The 6,346-nt window shown below is 30.6% G+C and overlaps 1 long non-coding RNA gene across 1 annotated transcript; it reads left to right on the top strand.

Annotated features, from left to right (window-relative positions):
* Positions 1-1,368: 1,368 nt before the first annotated feature.
* LOC137622637 (uncharacterized) lies at positions 1,369-6,037 on the top strand. Its single transcript, XR_011040456.1, has 3 exons — positions 1,369-1,524; positions 4,031-4,128; positions 5,895-6,037. It is a non-coding gene; the product is annotated as an uncharacterized lncRNA (long non-coding RNA).
* The last annotated feature ends 309 nt before the right edge of the window (positions 6,038-6,346 follow it).

The following is a 6,346-nucleotide window of genomic DNA, read 5'->3' as shown; positions in this document are numbered from 1 at the left end:
GTCACAATGTGGCCTAAGTACCACCGGAGAGTAAGCAAGTAAGTCTATTAGTTTCCATTAGGAAGATTAAGTGTAAATAAGTAAATGAATATGGAAATGACTAAATAAAGGAATAAATAAAACATGAATAAATTGATAAGTAAATGAATGAATAAGTAAATAATAATAGATAGATACATAAAGAAAAAATAAATGAAGGAATAAATAGAATAGACAGATAAATAGATAAATAAATGAATGAGTTAATAAATAAAACTTAAATGAATAGATGAATAAATATGGAAAAAATAAATGAATGAATGAATAAGGAATAAAAAAATAATTGAATAGGAAATAAATGATAATGAATAATTAGAAAAATTGATAGATACATATGGAAATAAATAAAGGAAGGATTAATAATAAAATGATAAATAAATAAATTTACAGTATGTGGAAATAGATAATTGAATGAATAAATAGATAAATTAATAAATAAATAAATACGGAATAATTGAAAGATTGAATTTTGCCTCTAAGGAAGGGTCCTGCCCGGCCCCGACGCCTGGCCATATAACCTAAGTTATATAAACATAATTTGAAAATCTAATACAGAGAGAGAGAGAGAGAGAGAGAGAGAGAGAGAGAGAGAGAGAGAGAGAGAGAGATTTGAATCATTTGAATTAAGAAATTTATTAAAGTATATGAAACATCTATTTCGAAAATAAATATGAAAGATTTATTATTATTATTATTATTATTATTATTATTATTATTATTATTATTATTATTATTATTATTATTATTACTAGCTAAGCTATACTCCTAGTTGGAAAAGCAGGATGCTATAAGCCTAAGGACCCCAATAGGGAAAATAAGGAAATGGATGAATTACAAGAGAAGTATTGAACAATTGACAAACAAATAAATATTGAACAAATCAAAAACACATTTTAAGGACAGTAACTGAATTGAAATAGATCTTTCATATATAAATTATATAGAGAAACTTATGTCAGCTTGTTCATCATTCGCTGCAAATTTGAACTTTCGAAGTTCCACCTTTTCATGGCATACGTTTTTCAAGGACGAATTCAGCCTATTTATACTTCAAGTCATCTTGGAACAACATTGCTAAGCTTAGAAATGATTACATTAATGATTCCAGCGGTTGATAAGCATGATTATTTCTCTTTTGAACGTAATTCATAAGGAAATTAATTATGTAGTCTGATAAATTCTCAGTTTTATATATAAAAAAAACAACAGGTGTTGTGAAGTCACAACGAAGGTTCGCCCAGGCATCGAGAAAATCTTCTTCTTCTTCTTCTTCTTGAAAACCAGTACTATTCCAGCCACGTTCATTCAACCCAGTGGTTACCGGTCGAGACTAAGTCCAGTGGTGCTTGGGCCTTCTTTGGACTCGCTTAGTTGCATCGCTGTGAGTGTATAAAGTTAAACGTAGGCTAGGCCTAATACTACAAACCCATCATCTACACAACGCAGAAATATAAATTGAGCTTTCTGTCTGGAGTTATAAACAAGGTATAAAAGCAGGTATAGTTATTTTCAGAGTTTGTAGTCTATCGAAAAGCAAAATGATATTAGGAAAATATTGTCAGTGTTGTGGTTAGCCATCTCCCTACACCCGGAGCTAGACTTATATTCTTTAGGAAAACGTATAGTGTTAAGAAATATCCAATACGTATATCACTTGTGAAAAGGTACCTTCTGAAAATCCTTTCAAGATATCATCTGAAATTGTTTTTATAAACGTGTCATTTGATATGGGAAATTTGTTGTGTACATATTATATGTTTTGCTTGGGCCCGATGTTGTGTAGCATCACACACTTTAGGTAAAAAGGCGTATATATATATATATATATATATATATATATATATATATATATATATATATATATATATATATATATTGTAAAAGATGTACATATATAAGTATATTCTGTATGTATGGAATTTATATACACACACACGCATATATATATACATATATATATATATATATATATATATATATATATATATATATATATATATATATATATATATATATATATATATATATATATATATATATATATATATATATATATATATATATATATACATATGTGTGTGAATACACACACACACATATATATATATATATATATATATATATATATATATATATATATATATATGTATGTATGTATACACACACACACACATATATATATATATATATATATATATATATATATATATATATATATATATATATATTTATATACATATATATATATATATATATATATATATATATATATATATACACAAAATTTAGAAAAGGTAGAAGCTGTATTGTACAGCAATACGTTGAATATAGAAGTCCAATTTTGATGGCATCTATAGTATACAACGGCCAATTTTGTGGAGAGTCCTGCGTTATTATGGAATTCCTCTTGAATATGTAAATTTGATTGACCTTATCATGGGCATAATAAGTGCAAAGTTAATGTTAGTGGTGTCTTATCAAATGAATTTCCAGTGAACAGCGGAGTACTCCAAGGGAATGTGTGGTCGCCTATGTTGTTTATCTTCCTCATGAATTTTGTATTGCGTTGGAGATGATGCAGAAGGATTGGACTGGATTGGTAATAGGAAATTAGCTGACCTAGAGTATGCTGTTGATGCTGTCCTTATTAGCAGAACACCACAGGATTTGCAATGCTTGCTTACCAGAATGCATGAAATATGACACGAGGTTGGGCTCAAGATAAATAGAAGAAAGACATAGATGATGTGAATGGAATATGCAATGGAAAGAGAAAGGATTAATGAGGTACAATCCATTAAATATTTAGTAACTATGATCTCCAATAAAGGGTCATTAGAATTGGAGTTCAGTGAGAGATTGAAAAAAAAAAAGTAAACCAGACAATAGGTAGGTGAAGTAAAATTTGGAAATCAAATCGCCAGAAATTACACATATAGATTAGACTATATATCAGTTTAGTGAGATCTGTGTTATTGTATGGACATGAGTCGTGGTATGACAATGAAGTAATCTCCAATATATTTAGTAGGTCCAAGAACAAATCCCTCAGAAGGATATTGGGAGTTAGATGACAGAATGGGATTTGAAACGAAACTATGAGAGAGATTACTCGAGTGCCATATGTGAATAAAAATTATGGTGAGGGGTAGATGGATATATATATATATATATATATATATATATATATATATATATATATATATATATATATATATATAGCTTTCGAGAAGATTTCCCACCCTAACATTCACTGGCAAAGCTAAAACAGTCCACAGATAAAGCAAATTTGAATCACCAATAATAAATAGGTTGGCCAGGGCACCAGCCACCCATTGAGATACTACCGCTAGAGAGTTATGGGGTCCTTTGACTGGCCAGACAGTACTGCATTGGATCCTTCTCCCTAGTTACGGTTCACTTCCCCTTTGCCTACACATACACTGAATAGTCTGGCCTATTCTTTACAGACTCTCCTCTTTCCTCATTCACCTGACATCACTGAGATTACCAAACAATTCTTCTTCACCAAAGGGGTTAACTACTGCACTGTAATTGTCCAGTGGCTACTTCCTCTTGGTAAGGGTAGAAGAGACTCTTTAGCTATGGTAAGCAGCTCTTCTTGGAGAAGGACACTCCATAATCAAACCATTGTTCTCTAGTCTTGGGTAGTGCCATAGCCTCTGTACCATGGAATTCCACTGTCCAGGGTTAGAGTTCTCTTGCTTGAGGGTACACTCGGGCACACTATTCTATCTCGTTTCTCTCCCACCTGTTTTGTTAAAGTTTTTATAGTTTATATAGGAAATATTTATTTAAATGTCATTGTTCTTAGAATATATTATTTTTCCTTGTTTCCTTTCCTCACTGGGCTATTTCCCCCGTTGGGCTTATAGCATCTTGCCTTTCCAACTGAGTTGTAGCTCAGCAAGTAATAATAATAATAATAATAATAATAATAATAATAATAATAATAAATTTTCTCCTTCAGCAGCTGCCAGGATGCGAATCAAGATTTGGGAGCCCAAAGACTGCCTGTGTGGCTTCGATTGTAAAAAGGCGTCAATCCTTATAGGGAGGTGTAATGTGGTAAGTAAGAAGAACATTTTTTATGTACTAGTGTACCCGAGCCGTCAAAAATGACGGGTAAATTTAGACTCAACCCTTCCCACTCTCTCACCTCTTTCCTAACTACAACTGGCGGGTTCGGCAATTTGTGGGAGAGTCTGTTTTCCGAGTGTACTGTCGGGGTATCTCCTCTCACCAGGGCTTATACTCACTCTCCACCGAGCGTGATGGGAAATTAGATATATATACAGTATATATATATATATATATATATATATATATATATATATATACACTATATATGTATATATATATATATATATATATATATATATATATATATATATATATATATATGTATATGTGTGTGTGTGTATATATACATATATATACACACACATATATATATATATATATATATATATATATATATATATATATACATATATACATATATACATATATACATACACACACACATATATATATATATATATATATATATATATATATATATATATGAATATGTGTATGTATTGATTTGTATATATATATATATATATATATATATATATATATATATATACATGTGTGTGTGTGTGTGCATTCGTGTAAGTCATTATTTAATTACCGGTCAGCACATAGTCTTATCACATTTCAGAAATTCAGAAAAAAATAAACATATCCTGTTTATTTTTTACTAAGAGGAATTTGACCCAGAGATTTTTTATCACCAAATATCTGAATTGAGACCAGAAAATGCCAAATTTATATTAATTCCTTTCATTAACAATACTAAACTCAAAAGAAGATAAAAAATATATCATGTGAATAATCTATAACTCTCTATACTTTCAATAGTTTATTGTTTTAAAAAGATCTAGATATATATATATATATATATATATATATATATATATATATATATATATATATATATATATATATATATATATATATATATATATATATATATATATATATATATATATATTTTTTTTTTTTAAAGAGCAACAGCATATGAAGATTCAACTGAAAAAAATGTTACTTAGATATGTGGGTTTTAGTCTAAACATTAGGCCTATCCATGCTTGTCCTGCTTGAAATATGCCTTTTGTTGAATAGAATGAATTATTTCGATTATTTGTTCATATTGAGTATTTATCTTATAGGTTAAGAAATTTTTTTCAATGAGACATTTTTTTTTTTCATTTCAGGTTTATTATCTCCGCCAAGGAGGTTATAAAATCAAGTATGTTTATCTATTTGTCTGTGTGTCTGTCTGTGGATAGGATTACGTTAAGGTTATGGTGGCCGATGTGGTAACGTCTCTGACTGGTGAACGTCAGACTGAGGTTCGAGTCCCGCTCAAACTCGTTAGTTTCCTCGGTCGCTGCAACCTTACTAGCCTTGTGAGCAAAGGATGGTGGGTTTGGATGATCCTAGAGGTCTATCTGCTGAGTCATCAGCAGCCATTGCCTAGCCCTTCTTGGTCCTAGCTTGGATGGAGAAGGGGCTTGGGCATTGTCCTGCTTGATAGGGCAATGTCACTGCCCCTTATCTGTGCCTTTAAACCCTCAAACCTTCAAAACCAATCAGCTGATTTTAACGATTTTTTCACCAACAGATAGATCTTAGGTCATGGACGACCCCATTAAATTTTCGAGATGATCGCCATTTTAAAGATAACGTCAAAAAAAAAAAAGAAAAAAAAAGAGATTTTGACGACTCCGTTAACCTTAAGCGGAGGTCAGTAATCTCAGCTTGTTCTTGTTTTGTTGTTGCAGGTATTCGGTGTCATACACGTTATCCACATGCTGTACTACATCAGCTTCATCAGAGTCCTTTATTCAGACATCAAGCCAACTTGTGATAAGTTTACCTTGACAAAGAACCTTGACCAAGATGCGTGTGCCACGGGTGGTGAGTCTTCCATACGTTCTACGAAAAACCATAGTATTCTTTAGACCTGTTCTTGACAAAAGGACAAACTATTATAAAACCTTATACTGTATTATTATTATTATTATTATTATTATTATTATTTACTAATGTTACGGGCCCGGGGTTCGAGTCCAGCCTTCCTTAAGGGACTCAAGGGTCATAACAAAAAAATAGCAATGGAAAAGGTCACCAGTCGGCAATAAGACAAAAGATACCGACAATATATATATATATTTACAATAATATTTAAATAAAAATAAATGAAAGGGGAGCACAGCAGATAACTATTTTAATT

The sequence above is a fragment of the Palaemon carinicauda genome, chromosome 2 (assembly GCF_036898095.1).
Source record: "Palaemon carinicauda isolate YSFRI2023 chromosome 2, ASM3689809v2, whole genome shotgun sequence".
Lineage (NCBI taxonomy): Eukaryota > Metazoa > Arthropoda > Malacostraca > Decapoda > Palaemonidae > Palaemon > Palaemon carinicauda.
Note: the sequence above shows the minus strand (reverse complement) of the source record. Positions and strands in the feature narration are given on the sequence as shown.